Consider the following 17,969-nt stretch of genomic DNA (forward strand, 5'->3'; position numbering starts at 1 on the left):
TATAAAACATGCTATACAAGTAGATGTAAAAAAATTAATACAAATTTAATCCACTGATCTCCTGAACTCCCTTTTCCCTTAGACTTTCTTCCCATGGGACCTTACCTACCATTTCTCCTAATCTGTTAAAGTCTGCATTTTTGAAGTCCATTGTCCTTATTTTGCTGCTGTCACTCCTTTTTTAGAATAATGAAGCCTATCATTTCATAATAATTTTTGCCCAAATTGCCTTCCACTTTCAGATTTGCAACCAATTCCTCCTTGCTAATCAGAATCAAATCTAAAATGGCTGCCCTCTGGTAAATGGCAACATGTTGAATAGGAAATTGCAGGGGATCTTTTTGCTTCTGGTCACATTAGAACATTCATTAACACTCCTGAAGAGGTGGTAAATATAAGGTTTATTAAATTTGCAGATTAACTTAATTTAAGAGATGTTGCAAGATCCCCTAAGAACTGAGACTTTGCCTGGTTGTTGAAAGCACAAGGTGAAGGGAAGGCTCAAAGAATCATCCTCCCCTTACCACCATCCCAACACCCCACAGTATGTGCAGGGCACAACTGCATTCCCTCCTCTCATCCCCCTGAGGTGTTTTCCACCCCAAAACAGCTGAAAAGAGGCATAATAATCCCCTCATATCAAACTAAGTACTGCATCTTACCCTTCAGGGAATTCTGGAGAAACAAAACCTTCCTAGTATCAACTGGGGTGGTGCAGTTCTGCACTGCTCTCCATAGAAGCCTATGCCCTAAATGCACAGACTGACTTCTAGATGAAATATGTAGGCTGGGAATTATTCTTTTAAATTCAGCTTGGGGATTGGGGAGGAATAAATATAAACTAATATATGAGGAAAATAATTTTAATTATTTTGTAATCAAAGTATTCTCTACTGGCATCTCCATAAAATTCTGAATACATTTGACATAGCAAAGATCAAAAAAGGGCTATCTTCTGTTGTTGCTGCTGGGATCTCTGGGTTCTACACCACATGACACAATTCTTTTAAAATGGTGAGCCATCCCAGAAAGATAGAGCTCATAAAAGCACCATGCCTCCAGAACTCATTGCTGTAAGCCCATAGACTATGCTGGAGGAATTTATAACTTTGTTGAGACCTCTGTGATAAATGAAGTATGCGGGGGGGAGGGGGAGAGGGTAGCTCCCTTTGATGGACACTCAGCCAGCCAGTTAGCTATAAAATCCCTCTTGGTAGCTGTTCTCTGTTTGCTTTACCTGTAAAGGGTTAAAAGTCCCCGAGGTAAAGAAAAGGAAGTGGTCATCTGACCAAAAGAGCCAATGGGAAGGTAGAACTTTTTAAAATTGGGAAAGAAGCTTTCATTTTGTGACTTTGTCCTCACCCACAACTATTTCAGATTTGGGGACAATTTATACCTTCGAGTCAGCGGGACTGCTATGGGTACTCGCATGGCCCCACAATATGCCAACATTTTTATGGCTGACTTAGAACAATGCTTCCTCAGCTCTCATCGCCTAACCCCCTACTCTACTTGCGCTACACTGATGACATCTTCATCATCTGGACCCATGGGAAGGAGGCCCTTGAGGAATTCCACCAAGATTTCAACAATTTCCACCCTACCATCAACCTCAGCCTGGACCAGTCCACACAAGAGGTCCACTTCCTAGACACTACAGTGCTAATAAGCAATGGTCACATAAACACCACCCTATACCGGAAACCTACTGACTGCTATACTTACCTACATGCCTCCAGCTTTCATCCAGACCACATCACACGATCCATTGTCTACAGCCAAGCTCTAAGATACAACTGCATTTGCTCTGATCCCTCAGACAGAGACAAACACCTACAGAATCTCTATCAAGAGAAGAGAAGATAGAAGTGAAGAAACAGATTGACAGAGCCAGAAGGATACCAAGAAGTCACCTACTACAGGACAGGCCCAACAAAGAAAGTAACAGAACGCCACTAGCCAACACCTACAGCCCCCAACTAAAACCTCTCCAGCGCATCAAGGATCTACAAACTATCCCGAAGGACGATCCCTCACTGTCACAGACCTTGGGAGACAGACCCCAACCTGAAGCAAATACAGATAGCCCCCCAATCTGAAGCAAATACTCACCAGCAACTACACACCACACAACAAAAACACCAATCCAGGAACCAAACCCTGTTACAAACCCCAGTGCCAACTCTGTCCACATATCTATTCAAGGGACACTATCATAGGACCTAACCACATCAGCCACATCATCCGGGGCTCATTCACCTGCACATCTACCAATGTGATATATACCATCATGTGCCAGCAATGCCCCTCTGCCATGTATATTGACCAAACCGGACAGTCTCTACGCAAAAGAATAAATGGACACAAATCTGACATCAGGAATCATAACATTCAAAAACCAGTAGGAGAACACTTCAATTTCTCTGGTCACTCAATAACAGACCTCAAAGTGGCAATTCTTCAACCAAAAAAAACCTTCAAAAACAGACTCCAATGTGAAGCTGCAGAACTGGAATTAATTTGCAAACTAGATACCATCAGATTAGGCCTGAATACAGACTGGGAGAGGTTGGATCATGACAAAACCTAAACTTAATTTCCCCAATACTAATTTCTCCCTGCTGTTACTCACACCTTCTTGTCAACTGTCTGTACTGGGTCACTCTTACCACTTCAAAAGTTATTTCTCCTCCCTTGGTATCCTGTTAATGGATTTATATTACTAGACTGACTTAACACTTGGTAAAGCACTCCACATCCTTTCATGTATTTATACCTGCTCCTGCATCTTTTACTTCATACGTCTGATGAAGTGGGTTCTAGCCCATGGAAGCTTATGCCCAAATAAATTTGTTAGACTCTAAGGTGCCATAAGGACTCCTCATTTTTTTTGCTGATACAGACTAACACGGCTACCACTGAAACCTTTCCCTTTGTCTGTTGTTCTCCGGAGAAGGAGAAAAGGAGCAGCAATGCATTAAGCAGGAATGCTGTGTAAGGCTTGAACCAGGTATAAACATTCATCTTCGATAGTTAGAAGAAATAATTGGACAGGGCATGTTTAAATAGACGCAATTAGGTTTATTTCTTTATTTTGGCTTATGGATCTCTTCTGTGCTAACCCCACATGCTTTTGTTTTGCTTGTAACCTTTAAGCTGAACTTCAAGAGAGCTATCTTTATGCTTAATTTTTGTAATTGTTTCTTTTAAGTTCTAGCAAAAAGCCTAAGTTCCAAATGTATTTCCTTTCTTTTTATTTGTAATACATTTTACCCTTTTTAAGAACAGGATTGGATTTTTGATGCCCTAAGGGTTTGTGCATGTTGTTTGATTAGCTGGTAGCAACAGCTAATTTCCTTTGTTTTCTTTCTCAGCTCTTCCCTGGAGGGGTGTGCGTGAAAGGGCTTGAAGGTACCCCACAGGGAGGAATCCCCAAGTGCTCCTTCCTGGGTTCCAAGGATTTTTTTTTTTTTTTGCATTTGGGTGGTGGCAGTGTTTACCAAGCCAATCTCAGAAAAAAGCTGTAACTTTGGGAGTTTAATAGAAGCCTGGAGTGGCAAGTATTAATTTTTAAAATCCTTGTGGGCCCCCTTGACATGGTGGCAGTAGTGGGATTTGGTAGCTGTTATCTGCTTGCTTTACCTGTAAAGGGTTAAAGTCCCCCAGGTAAAGCAAGCAGAGAACAACTACCAGGAAGGATTTTACAGCTAGCTGGCTGAGTGTCCATCAAAGGGAGCTACTCTCCCCCCAACTTCATTTATCACAACCTCAAATATGGTTGTTCTCATACCTGGTAGAAGCTTGCAAGCCTCCTACAAATGACAGCTGAGTCTCCATAAAAGTTCTGAATTCTGCCAACAAAGCCTTGCAGAGCTCTAAACGCTCATGAGCATCACCTGTTAAACCAAGTTACAATCTAAAGGCTGATCCTAAAGATACTTTTTGCCAAGCTTATATACAATGTGAATATTCCCAATGAAGGCAAAAACCAGGTGATATACAGGACTCCAGATACAAAGTTCAGGGCCATGATTTTCCAGAGTGCTGACCACCCAGTGGCCCCAAATCAGACTACTTATCTAGGTGCCTGTTATGGACTTAGTCTCACTTTAGGCATCCATTAAAAAAAATTGTGGGCCAGTTATTTAAGATATAGAAATAGATGCAGGGATCCTGTAATGGAAATTCTGAGGTCTGCTGAATTTTCCCACAATAAGGAAGGGAAAACAGTAGAAAGTAGAGTTGACATAACAAAGCTTTTCCAGAACAACTTAGCAAAACATTTATCTGGCTGCGCGAATAGATATGAATGAGTATGTCTGTGTGTATGAGTTTTAACTTTATAGATTAAAAAGGATGAGCAATAAAATACTGCTTAATGTCTCATTTCTTCCTTTCCTTAAAAAAAAATTTTGTTCAAAATCTTTGGAGAGGATTTTGCTTCATCCATTCTGTAGGAACTACAGTATATTTTGGATTTAAACTTTACTGCAGACTGCTGGACTTATTCACTGGGAGAAGTGAAAATAAGTATTTTTTTCTTTCTAAAAATAGTACATTCTGGAATAGATGGGTCCACTAGAGAAGGCTGTAGCACAGAGGTGGGCAAACTACGGCCCCTGGGACCGTCCTGCCAGGCCCCCAAGCTCCTGGCCTGGGAGACTTGTCCCCAGCCCCTCCCCTGCTGTCCCCCCTCCTCCGCAGCCTCAGCTTGCTCGCTCCGCCGCCGGCGCAATGCTCTGGGCGGCGGGACTGTGAGCTCCTGGGGCAGCACAACTTCAGAGCCTGGCCTGACCTGGTGCTCTGTGCTGCGTGGTGTTGGTGGCAGCAGCGGCAGCATGGCCCGGCTCCAGCCAGGCAGTGTGGTTGTAGCGCTGCCAGCCACCAGTGCTCCAGGCAGCGCGGTAAGGGAGCAGGGGGGGTTGGATAGAGGGCAGGGGAATTTGGGGGGGTGGTCGGGGGTGTGGATAGGGGTCTGTGAAGTTATGAGTGTAATATAATATCTCATTGAAAGATGACAGGGCCAGAAAGAGTTAATTAACTCAGACTGACCTGACCCATGGGTGAACCTTAAGGACTGGTTAGGAAGATATGTAAATAAATAGAGCTTTGAAATGCAAGTCTGCATTGTTAGAGATCTCAAGGGTAGATGTTTGCTAAGGTCTTGTGATGTAAGCAAACAAGTCTTGTCTATTGCTATAACTTTAATTCAAAGATCAAAAAGGAATATTAACATTTATGATGATACTTGAGTGAAATAGTATTATTGTCTATATGTCTCTTTGAAGGTCGTGGTAACCTGTATCTGAACTGTTTAATGGATAAATTACCCTGTGCTAATTGCCAGGATGTTTGGAAGGAGAATTAAGCCTATTGTTTTCTCAGGCTAAAAGGCTGCTGGAAATGTATAAGAACCCTGCGACATGATCCTGCTTCATCTCAGATCTGCTTTGGGTTTCAAGAAGGGGAAACCTCAAGCCATAAGGATTGAGATCCCCAGCCACTGACTGGAGTCACCCTGAATGTGGACATCGGACTATAACCTATGGACTATATCTAAAAGGACTTTTGGCAACTACAAACTCACCTTTGCTATGCATCTAAACCTCAAGAATTGAATTCAAGTCTGTATGTATATTGATCTTTTAACCAACACTCTCTCTTTTCTTTTTTAATAAATTTTAGTTTAGTTAATAAGAATTGGCTATTAGCGTGTATTTTGGGTAAAATCTAAATTATAATTTAACCTGGGTATGTGGCTGATCCTTTGGGATTGGAAGAACCTTTTCTTTTATATGATGAGATAAGATTTTCAGTAATCATCATCATATCTGACAGGTGTGTCTGGATGGAGGCCTGAGGCTGGGTACTTTAAGGGAACTGCATTGTTTGAACTTCTAAGTAACCAGTGAGGTACTACAGAAGCTGTTTTGTGCTGGTTTGGTAAATCTAAGTATTGGAATAACCACCAGCCTTTGGGGTTTGTCTGCCCTGTTTTGTTTGCATTTCACCCTGATTGAGTGACCTCAGCTGGCTCCCACAGGCAGCACTGTCACAGGGTCGGGGTGGTCAGGAGGGAACGGGGGGTTGAATGGGGGTAGAGGTCCTGGGGTGGCAGTCAGGAGGGAGGGGGGGTTGGATGGGGAGGCAGAGGGCAGTCAGGGGCAGGGATTCTGGGGGCAGTCAGGGGACAGGGAGAAGGGGTGGTGATGGGATGGGGCAGGGGTCCCAGAGGGGCCATCAGGGAAGGGGGGGTTGGAGGGGGCCGGAGTCCCGGGGAGGGGCAAATAGGAGGTGGGGGCCAGGCCATGATCCCCTCCCCTAACTGGCCCTCCATACAATTTACGAAACCCAATGCGGCCCTCAGGCCAAAAAGTTTGCCCACCCCGCTGTAGCAGGCCAGAATATTGATATGGTCTGTTTACAGTGCTCGGTAGAGATTTCTGTAAAATCAAAATCCAATAGTTGTTTTGCAATAATAACCTCTAATTATATTACTTATTTATCCAACTACTGTATCTGAAAACACTTTACAAATAGATCAAATAGATATCAAATAGCTCTGAAAGTACCAAAAAAATCCCAAGCAACTCTTCTCTTTTATTTTGTGTTTACATTATATCTACCAACATTTTGCAGATGGGAAAATTGAGGCAGAAAGATTTGGTGATTTGCCTAAGATCAAGTCTGTTTTAAGAGGAGAGACTAGAATCCCTCCCTCCGCTGCCTAGTATCCTGGCTCCCGATCTCAAATGGACCAGGTTTCTAATCCCAGTGTGTGATCATTATATATAAACTCACTGCATATCTGGTGGTGAAGGTGAGATGCATTGCATTTATTCCTTTAACAATCACATCAGCACTCTGACCACTAACCCATGTCCACTGGTAGATATGTCTAACATTCGAAACCTGTGAGCAGTTTTTAAATAGCTGTCATTTAAAAAAAACCTAAAACCCTACCACAAAAATGCTTCCTCTTTTTCCTATAAATGTGTAATTTCTATCAAAATTATATCAGGCTGAGGTAGAAGCTGGCAATATTCAGTCCTGGCCAGTAACTGATTTAAGGTTCAGTATCATGAGTTCTAGTATTGGGAGTTTGATACCAGGCAGGAGCTGGCAAGCTCCTCTTTCTGATGCGATACCGTACAGTACAGTGTCACAAGCACTAGGCACTAGCTATCAGACCTTAAATTCAACATAATGGACTAGAGCTGGTCTTCACTATGGGGAGATCGATGCTGCTGAGCTTGGGGTAGGAGGTTGGGGTGTAGGAGGGGGTTCAGGGTGCAGGCTCCAGGAGGGAGTTTGGGTGTGGGAGGAGCCTCCGGGCTGGGACAGGGCATTGGGGTGCAGGAGGGGGCTCAGGGATGAGGCAGGAAGTTGGGATGCAGGAGGGGGTGAGGGGTGCAGGCTCTGGGAGGGAGTTTAGGTACAGGAAGGGTCTCAGGGATGGGGTAGGGGGTTGGGGTGCAGGAGTGGGTTTGGGTACAGGCTCCAGCCAGGCGGCGCTTACCTCGTGTGGCTCCCAGAAGTGGCGGCATGTCTGGCAGCCTCTCCTAGGCTCATCGATGGCCAGGTGGCTACGTGCGCTACCTCCACCAATGTGAGCTGCAGAATGAGTGCTCAGGGCAGGAGCAGTGCAGAGACACCCTGGCCATGCCTCTGCCTAGGAGCCACTGCCGGACAAGCTGGCCACTTCTGGGAACGGTGCAGAGCCAGGGCAGGTAGGGAACCTGCCTTAGCTCCACTGCACCGACGGACTTTTAGCAGCCTAAAATCTCCTGAATTGGCTTCAGTAGCATCCAGGAGATTGAGCCTGATTCCAGGAGACTTCCAGCTAACCTGGGAGGATTGGCAACTTTAGGTGCAAAGGGTGGGCCCAACCCAGCTCCACCCACCAGTGGGCAAAGGGGATCTCTCCCCTACAGGCTATGAGAGAGGCCACTCCACCACACTACAGGCAATGGACTTTGGAATTATATTGGTGTAATCAGTGCAATCTTGGAATCTTCCTCATAATCTCTACCTGGGCCTCTGTAGGAGCTGCACCGGCAGAGGCTGCAGTGAGAATGTACTGAATCAGCCAGTGATTCCCAGCCTCCCAAGGTTTTACGGCTATACTGGCTGCTTGTGGGCTCTCTTGCACTTTTTACTGTTACAACCCCATCCCCATGATGGTCTTTCTGTTGGGGAAGCACTGTACTCTGATTCCACAAAGACAGATGCACAGGATGGAGGCAGATGTCCCTCAAAAGGGTAATGGGAGGGGGTATCAAGAACTGTCATTGTACCAGATGTGCATACAACATGTGATTAAATAAAATGCTCAGTATTAATCAATTATGGATGCTGCCATTTCCAGAGTTTTCTTTTCCTTTGACATCCCACAGCCAGAAACAGAACACAACAAAAGTGGACAAAACCCCTTTAAGATCAACATAAGACAAAACACTAAAAAGCTTTTCCCCAGAACACTAACAGTAATCTCTTTATATATTTCCACCATTGTATTGTACCTTCATTCTTCCTCAAGACATTTATTGACAAGTGCGTAAAACCTGATTTCTATATCAAATATTCAGATCAAATGAGGGATGAATTATGTTTTGCCCAAGGCTTTAAGGGTTCACCCCACATCCTGAGACTAGCCAGTATAAAGAGGTGGGCCCCACTCTATAACCTTTGACACTACTTCACATTATATATACTAGTCACTGTCGTTTTCATTATATGGTCTTCATCCAGAGCTTGAACTCTGGTTGACTGTGAAGTTTACATACGAAGAAGAACAGGCAAACAGCTGCTTACATATGAAGAAAAACAGGCAAGCAAACAGAGATCAAACAGCTCTGAAGGAATTTAAAAAATCCACAGATACTCTTATCTTTTACTTTGTATTTACCAATCCATTAACAGTTATATATATGCATATAGTCAAACATAATTACATACAAAAATCTCCTATTTTTTAAGGTTTGCAAAGTCAAGCACTTGAAAGTTAGAAAATGCCAGTTTTAAGGTTGCTATGAAATCTTAATTCTGCCCATTTGTATGTCCAGCCTGTGCAGTGAATGAGGCTAGGGTCTGTGAGGAAAATAATATGTGATCATGTAACTAAAGGCTATATCACAATGCATATGCACCTCCACCAAAAGGTGTGAGCCTTCTGGTTTATCTCTTCAAGAGGTGTATGGTAGGTATAAATACTTCTCTCTCTCTCTCTCTCTCTCTCTCTCTCACTCGCACACACTTACTTATGATAGGGTTCTAACGCACTACTGCTCTTCACTTAAGCTTGATAAATACAGGTAGTAGATTGTTTAGGAAAAAACAACCATCCGAATGCAATGCCCCTCACTCTGGCCCACCCTTCCCTTAGGATTCCGTTGGGGACCATTTGCTTTCAGATGGGCAGGATTCCCTCTGCCTCATCAGACTCCTAGCTTCCCTCATGTTGAGCTGGTGAAAAATGGCCAGTAGGTCAGCTGTTACCCAAACTTCCTATGTGTGCCCTATGTCTTCACCCTGTGAGTCCTTTTATAACCTTCCAGTCCCTCTGAAAGGTGACTACTGCATCAGCCTCCTCAGGTGATCCCAGATCTCTTCCAGGTGACCCCCCCCCATGTTGATAAATCAGTTTTCCTTGTTTGGAGCCAGTCTATTGTCTAGGTTGTTTGTAGTCTAATAGAGGGCTGTCCCAAGTTAACAACCTTCTATTGTCAGCTCTGTATCACTGTGCCTTGAAATTTCAGTCCAACAGGGAGGTAAAAGTACAATAGGAAAGGCAACTAGCTCCCACATTCAAAATAAAGTTTGTAATTTCATAAAGATACCTACAAAGAGTTCATAATCTCACAGAGAAGAAATTTTACAGACCGATTTCTAAGTAGTGTATGTTTGTCAATGGGTCCAGGTTCTGGGTCTGTGCAGTGATTGGGGGCACATGGTCCAGCTCCGGCTCCCCCTGTTTTCCCACTAAAGCTGCTCCAGCAACAATCAGGAGTTCCCAGTGCAGTGAAAGCCTAGCTCTTTAAAATGTTCACGTTCACTTATTATTTTAGCATGCTGCCAAAACTTTCCTGAGGAACACCAGCAAGAGAAGGGAAATGGCGATTTTTAACAGTTTATATTTCAGCCAAATCTGAACCGAAACTCATGGAACAAAGACAAGTCACTTATCTGGCCCAAAGCCTTCTAAAAAAATTTAAGGGGTGAGAGCTTTCCCCAAAAATGTCAAATATCTTCTATAATGGAAAGTGTTAGGCAACCTAAGTATATATAAATAACCTACATTGAATTGTAATTTTCTGCAATTTAGTGCACTTGCTGAAAGAATAGGAAATGTTTCCATGCTTACCTAAAAACTTCCTTTCTTTGAGTGGAAGGCCCCAGATCCATTACAATGGGTACTTTAGCCTGTTTGCAGCTTGGGGGCAAAACCAGACCTGTTAGTTACTGTCAGCAGGAGAATGCCCCACCTCTTGAAGTCCCCTCCAGTTGAAATAACTTCCACAGGAAGGATAATTAAAATCTATTTATTAAATTGCAGATTGTGTTAAATATACATTGAGGAAAAACAACAATTTATCCTACTGCAGAGCATGGTAAATTCCACCTCATGACAAGAAACCCCAAACTCAATTTCCATCTCTGTTCTGGGCATGATTTGGATACAGAGCAGCTGGATGTTGTTCCAGGTTATGTATTGGATACAGGGTTATGTATCGGAGATACTGGGAAGACTCATGAGGCAGGGAACTGATGATGAGTTCCAGAGGGCCATGGGTTAATTAGGGAGCATCCTCCAGTAGCACCCGGCTGAGGAAAGTGAGAGATGCGAGTGTGATGTTGCACCCCATAATGCTTTATGGGACTGTTCTTATGAATGTATATATAACATAACTGGGATATGCTTTATGCTACATATACCATGTAATGTTTCTATGTAAAGGTTATGATCTACTGAATGTATTCATCCCATTTGTATGCATGTGTCATTGTTATATTTGAAGTTATGAATATTGGCTGTATACTTGTTTGATTTTAAATAGCCTTAGTAAGGCATTTGGTCAGCTTCTTTAGAAAGGAATTTGCAAGTTAAGTGCCCAATCAAGGAACACTTAATGGACAATGAATCTTGGAAGGCTCCAATCCACATAAGAAATCTGCTTGAGGATGTTCAAGGAAGCATGTGAACCATGGCTGCTACCTGTAAGTTCTGAGTCCTGCATGGACATGTGACTTGCTCATGTGACTCTAAAACTTCATCTTGTAACTGGGATTCTACACAGGGAGAGGGAGGGATGTTCACCCACAAGAGAAAGTCTATTTAAACCACTGGTAGACCCCTCCATTTGTCTTCAGCTGGCTCAAGAGATAGCCTCTCTACCCCTCAGGATACCTGAAAGAAACTGGAACAAAGGACGGTAACCACAGGGGGTGCAAGTGATTGCTGGATCCAGACTAGAAAGAGACTAGTCTGTAAAAGGACGCTTACTGGAACACCTCTGAGGGTGAGGTTTTATCTATATTCAGTTTTCTTACTGTATTAGGCACAGACTTGCGTATTTTATTTTATTTTGTTTGGTAATTTACTTTGTTCTGTCTGTTACTACTTGGAACCATTTAAATCCTACTTTCTGTATTTAATAAATCACTTTTCACTTATTTAATCCAGAGTATGTATTAATACTTGGGGGGGGGGAACAGCTGTGCATATCTTTCTATTAGTGTTATAGAGGGCGAACAATTTATGAGTTTACCCTGCATAAGCTTTACACAGGGTAAAATGGATTTATTTGGGGTTTGGACCCCATTGGGAGCTGGGCATCTGGGTGTTAGAGACAAGAACACCTCTTAAACTTTGTGGGACGTGGTTCAGACCTGGGTCTGTGTTTGTAGCCGGCAAGAGTATCTGGCACAACCAGGCAGGGTTCTGGAGTCCCAAATTGGCAGCAAAAGCAGGGGCAGAAGTAGTCTTGGCACATCGGTTGGCAGCCCCAAGGGGGTTTCTGTGATCCAACCCATCACAGCGGGAGCCAAGGCTGCACTCACTTCCTGAATCACATGACGGGGGATGCGCAGGGTAGACAACCCCATGCACTGCAGGGTCCACCCAGTCCTTCCGATTGTAATCCAGCAAGTCTCCGAGTCTGGTGGTGTCAGCCAGGATCAGCCTCCAGTACTGGGAAGTTTTGTAGTGAATGATGCAGGGGTTTATAGGAAGAGAAAAGAGGATCTCATGGTTAAGGCTGTTGAATGCTGCCCTGGAGAACTGGATTCTAACCCTCCCTTTGCCACAGAGTTCCTGTGTGGTGCTGTGCAAGTCACAAACCAAACTTTTCACAGGTGGTCACTAGTTGTGTGTTCCTCATTTTCTGGGTGCCCAACTTGAGTCCCTGTTTTGCAGAATTGCTGAGCACTCACAACTGCAATTGAAATCAATGGGAGCCATGCTTTGAATAGACAGCATGCTAGATCATGCTAAGTACTCTGAAAAATCAGGTCCTTGATATCCCAAATTGGGCACCCAAAATTGGTAGAAACTTTTTATCTTGGGTCTCTGTACCTCAGCCCCCCATCAGTAAAATGGGGATAATATCCCCTCACCTCACAAGGCTGTTGTGAAGGTAAATTAATGTTTGTGAAGCACTCCGCTACTATAGTGATGAGTACCATAGAAAAGCCTAGGAAGAAATTAATAAATCTGTCTTCTGATAATAGAGCTTGCACCACTGGCAGATCAGGCATAATGTATCTCAACTCCACCAGAGCCCTCCTACTCATGTCCTGACACAGTCCCTGCTCACCACCTTGGACTGTGGGATAGGTGAGAGCAGCTGGGGTGGTAGGTGGCTATCCCACTTCAGCCAGATTTATACCAGCCGAGGTTTCCTCTGAACAGGGGAATTTCTACTGTGGGAATCTTTGGCCAGTTTGAGTTCACTGGCACTCCATAAGTGGAGCAGAGTAACCTGGCAGCCTGAAAAAATCTGTCCCTTAGGAACACTGAAATATGAATGTTAACTTCATTGCCTTGTTTTTTCTGTCTTGTTTGGTTACTTATACCATACACTAACTCCAGCATCTGGAGCCACTTTGAGCAGCAGAAGGAAACATTTTCCTCTGATGGAAGCAGAATATTTTCTAAGTAGCTATATCAATAAATCATTGTATGAAAGGTTTATCTTAATATAGCTACATGGCCTGCACGCATTAATTCCAGTTAATGCATTCAACTCAAGTTAAAGATATAAACTGATTCCTGGACTTGCCCCCTAACACCTCAGCCCCCTGCCCCCCACCTTCACTATTCATTAACCTAGGGTCTTTATCTGAAGGCTGAAAGCACAAAAGAAACAAACATTGGTTAATTAGTTTTCCACATGGGGAAAGCAAACAAAGCTGATCCCCATGCCTGGGAACACTTGAAGGGCAAGCCCACTGCAATATGACAGCAATGGTCAAAGTTGAAGAGATGACCCTATCCAAAGGGGGCTGGGAGGCAATATTTTCAGATAGATCACTTTGCTGCTGTCAGATCCATTGGGGGTTGCTGCCTGAATAACTTCATAGGCCTGCAATGGTAGTTTACTTGGTATCCTTTAACAGCCATGGCCTTCATTGCCTCCAATTCCTGTCTCTCACATAAGACAGTGAGGATTTCAGTAGTGAGGAAAAAGAAGAACAGGAGTACTTGTGGCACCTTAGAGACTAACAAATTTCTTAGAGCATAAGCTTTCGTGGACTACAGCCCACTTCTTCGGATGCATATAGAATGGAACATATAATGAGGAGATATATATACACACATATACAGTAGTGAGGAAGTAATTGAGCAGCCCTATAAACCTATGACCCAGGCAGAATATTGGAAACAAATGTACATGCTGTAATATGAATTTAATTGGGGCGTGGTGAGGGAAGATCCATCTTGATTTTGTCCCATTTAGCACGTGTACCTTTTTGTTCCCTATGTTTTGATTGGAGCTGGGATTAGAAATTGACCTGAACCTCAGATTTAATTCCCTACTCCCAACCATTGTTGCAAATTTGAAGTCCAAATTTGTATCAAACAGCTAGATTCAAGCAACCCTGAACTTTGGAGAAAGTTCAGATTGGATTTTGTATATGAACTCTGAGCTTCAAGCCCTTCTCTATCTAAAATTAACAGCCTCAATAATATAGTGCATACTAAACAAAAAAAATCTTTGCACAGCGTCATCATCAAGATATCACTGCAATGTTAAGACACGGTTAGTCAGACGCAGTCTTTGTTAATTAACCGCTGCTATAGAGCTAGCACAAGACAGAACATTTTGTTTTCAAGTCCTATTAAAAACAGCTACATTTTTGTTGGCAATGCAGATGTAGATTTAATTCTAAAAATAGGTGTTTAGAAACCAGGAATTTATTTATTAGATTATAACAATTCTAAGACAAGTTTTCTCCATATCTCATTGAGATCCCACAAAATCCTCTACGTCCTCCTAATTTACTCTCCCACCTGCATTAAGTCACATTCCATCTGTCCCCACAAAGGTTCACAAATGGAGAAGAGCCCAGAGAGCATTCCCTACCCCCTCTTGCACTCCCTGCCAGGGCCAGACACAGTCTCAGTCCTTGAACGCAGGATGCACAAACACTGCTTGAGGCTGCCATGAACAGTGTCACTAGTTTCCTGAGAGGGAGGTGTGAGGTCATATACCCATTTTCCTGTCACACAAGTAAGTGGCATTGACAGTGCATAGTGTTGTGGGGAGAGAACCCCATGTCCTTTAAGAGTTTGTAGCAGAGACTGCTTTGTGTGTCTGCACTCCTCATGTCGTGAGGCTGTGCTTTAAAGAAAAATCAAGTTCTAAAAATGTGGCCTCGTTTTCTTTTCATATGCACTTAAATAGGCATAAATAAGAAGTAACTCCTTTGAAATCGATGGAAATGCACCAGTATAAGTGAAAGGAGAATCAGGCCCTAGCTCTAAGCAGCATGTAATTCTATTATTTTTGAGACTGTACAGTGCTATGAAGATATTAAAGTTCCTTATATTAACTGGGTTCAAAGATAATAAAGCTTTAATCATATATGCTGCACAGTAGCAGTGAAGTTTACTGCTGATATGTGCAACATACACATAAGTACATATGTCAAGACTTTAGATTTAGTTTGGACCACACAAAAGATATCTTTTTAAATAACAATAATGTGAAGACAGATCTCATTCCAGAACAGATGAAGAGCTAATTTTTTCACTGATCCTAGATTTGGCTGACCTGACTTAAATGTGACCCAAGACATTTCTTGTTGCTTTGGAAACTGCATCAACATACTTGGGCTGGAGATGTCACAGTTAGAAAGAAATTGGTGTTTCCACTAAAAGAAAACAAAAACCCCTCCTGTTTCTTTTTTAAATAGAAAACTAAAACAAGTTTTTTCTGTAGCTGTATTTTTTTCAGGCTGAGCAAACTGCAGCAATTTCAAAGGCAGTGGAAACAAGGGGTAACCTGGGCTCAGCCAGAAAAATTAACTATTTGTTTTTTGTTGTAAAAAGTTTCTTCTTATTAATATAATATAAAAGAGCGTGGCCATAAATTAAAAGCCAACTTTAACCTCTACTTTAGTTTTGATTTAAAAACGACAACAATTTTCTTTTAAACATGAGATTCATGTTTCAGCACTGTGCGAGAATAATAATTATGAACAAAAAGGACAACAAATCAGAGCTATGCATCCCCTGGATATCATTGCCACAGGACCAGATCTTGTGAGATAAGTGCCCTCACTAGGAAGTAAACAGGAGTTGAGGGTACACCACACACTGCAACAGCTGAACAGCCCCTAGTAGAATCAGGCCTGTGCCATGTGAAATACATTACTTACCTTCACTCAGATAGCTCCATTGTTTCCAGCATTCTGAAGTCTTTCCTAATAACATAGTGTTCTCTGATATTAAAACAATCTCACTCCAGAACTACAGGACTCTCATACTTAATATGAATAGAACAGATCTCTGCTTTATATACTGATTCTCATGCTTGACATCTGAAAAGGCTTTAAAAAGATATTTGTTAGATCAGGGGAGGACAAACTTTTTGGCCTGAGGGCTGCATCGGGTTTCGGAAATTGTATGGAGGGCCGGTTAGGGGAGGGGGTCGTGACCCAGCCCCCATCCATCTCCCCCAGGACCCTTGCCCCATCCACCCCCCCCAGGACCCTTGCCCCATCCACCACCACCCCCGTTCCCTGTCCCCTGACTGCCCCCGGAACCCCTGCCCCTGACTGCCCCCCGCTGCCCTATCCAATCCCTCCTCTCCTTCCTGACTGCCCTCCCCCGGACCCCTACCCCATCCAACCACCCCTTCTCCCTGTCCCCTGACTGCCTCCAGAACCCCTTCCCCTGACTGCCCCCCACTGCCCCATCCAACCCCTCCTCTCATTCCTGACTGCCCTCCCGGGACCCCTGCCCCCATTCAACCCCCCTTTTCCCTACCCTCTGACTGCCCTGACCCCTATCCACACTCCCACCCCCTGATCACCCCCCCAAACTTTCCTGCCCTCTATCCAACCCCCCTGCTTCCTGCCCCTTTATTGCGCTGCCTGGAGCACCGGGGGCTAGTGGCGCTACAGCCGCGCCATCCGGCTGGAGCCAGCTATACCGTCGCCACTGCGCAGCACAGAGCACCGGGTCAGGCCGGGCTCTGCAGCTGTGTTGCCCCAGAAACTCGCAGCACCACCCCCCAGAGCATTGCGCCGGCAGCGGAGTGAGCTAAGGTTGCAGGGGAGGGGGAACAGCAAGGAAGGGGCCGGGGGTAGCCTCCCGGACAGGAGCTCAGGGGCTGGGCAGGAGGGTCCTGTGGGCCAGATGTGGCCCGTGAGCCGTAGTTTGCCCACCTCTGTGTTAGATACTAGTTTTAGGGTTACCATATTTTAAGCCTCCAAAAGGAGGACACTCCACGGGGCCCCGCCCCCAGCCCCGCCCCCAACTCCGCCCCTTCCCCAAAGACCCTGCCCCAACTCCGCCCCCTCCCCTGCTTCCCGTGAATATTTGATTCGCGGGAAGCCTGAAGCAGGTAAGGGGGTGTGGGGGGAGGAGACGCGGCCCAGTCTGGCCCCCCCCTGGCGTCTCCAGCCTGGGTCAGCCCGCCCAGCACTGCCGGCCCCCCGGCCAAGCCCCGCCGACCGCCGGCCCGGCTCCTGAGCCCCCAGCCCGGCCCCGCCAGCTCCTGAGCCCCCAGTCCGGCCCCGCCAGCTCCCGGCACCGCCGGCCCCCGAGCCCCCGGCCCGGCCCGGCCAACTGCCAGCTTCCGAGCCCCCGGCCCAGCCCGGCCAACTGCCGGCTTCCGAGCCCCCGGCCCGGCCCAGCCGACCCCCGAGCCCCCGGCCCGGCTGACCGCCGGCCCCCATGTCCCGATTTTCCCAGACATGTCCGGCTTTTTGGGATTTCCCCCCGGATGGGGATTTGGAGCCCAAAAAGCCGGACATGTCCGGGAAAATCCGGACGTATGGTAACCCTAACTAGTTTATTTAGGCTCTTATCTGGGCCCTATCGTAATAGCATCCAATTGCCTCCCAAGTATTTAAAAATTAGAGTTCACACACAGCCTTGGACACTAGAACGTATTTTGACAAGAAAGGGAATGTTGGCCAGGGTACAGTTAACCACCTTTGCTCCCTATTCAACCTAGAAGTAGAGCTGGGCCTTTGAATAAAACTCTGTCCTTGAGATATAAGCCACTGCTCAGATGTCAACAGGGTTGCTGATGTCAACAGGGTTTAAACTCATCTCTCTTTAAGAGCTATTGGCTGTCAGCCAGTCCAATCACAGAGAAGATTGTTCTCTTTTTATTATTTTCCTAGCGTGGCATAAAAAAAAGACAAAGTTGCTTCTAACTTTAATGCAATTATGGTAATTTGGGACTGGGAAGGCTCAGCCTCTGTAGTTTGAGTACCTTACTGGAAAAAGTGAG

The sequence above is a fragment of the Trachemys scripta genome, chromosome 2 (genome assembly GCF_013100865.1).
Source record: "Trachemys scripta elegans isolate TJP31775 chromosome 2, CAS_Tse_1.0, whole genome shotgun sequence".
In the NCBI taxonomy this organism is placed as follows: Eukaryota; Metazoa; Chordata; order Testudines; family Emydidae; genus Trachemys; species Trachemys scripta.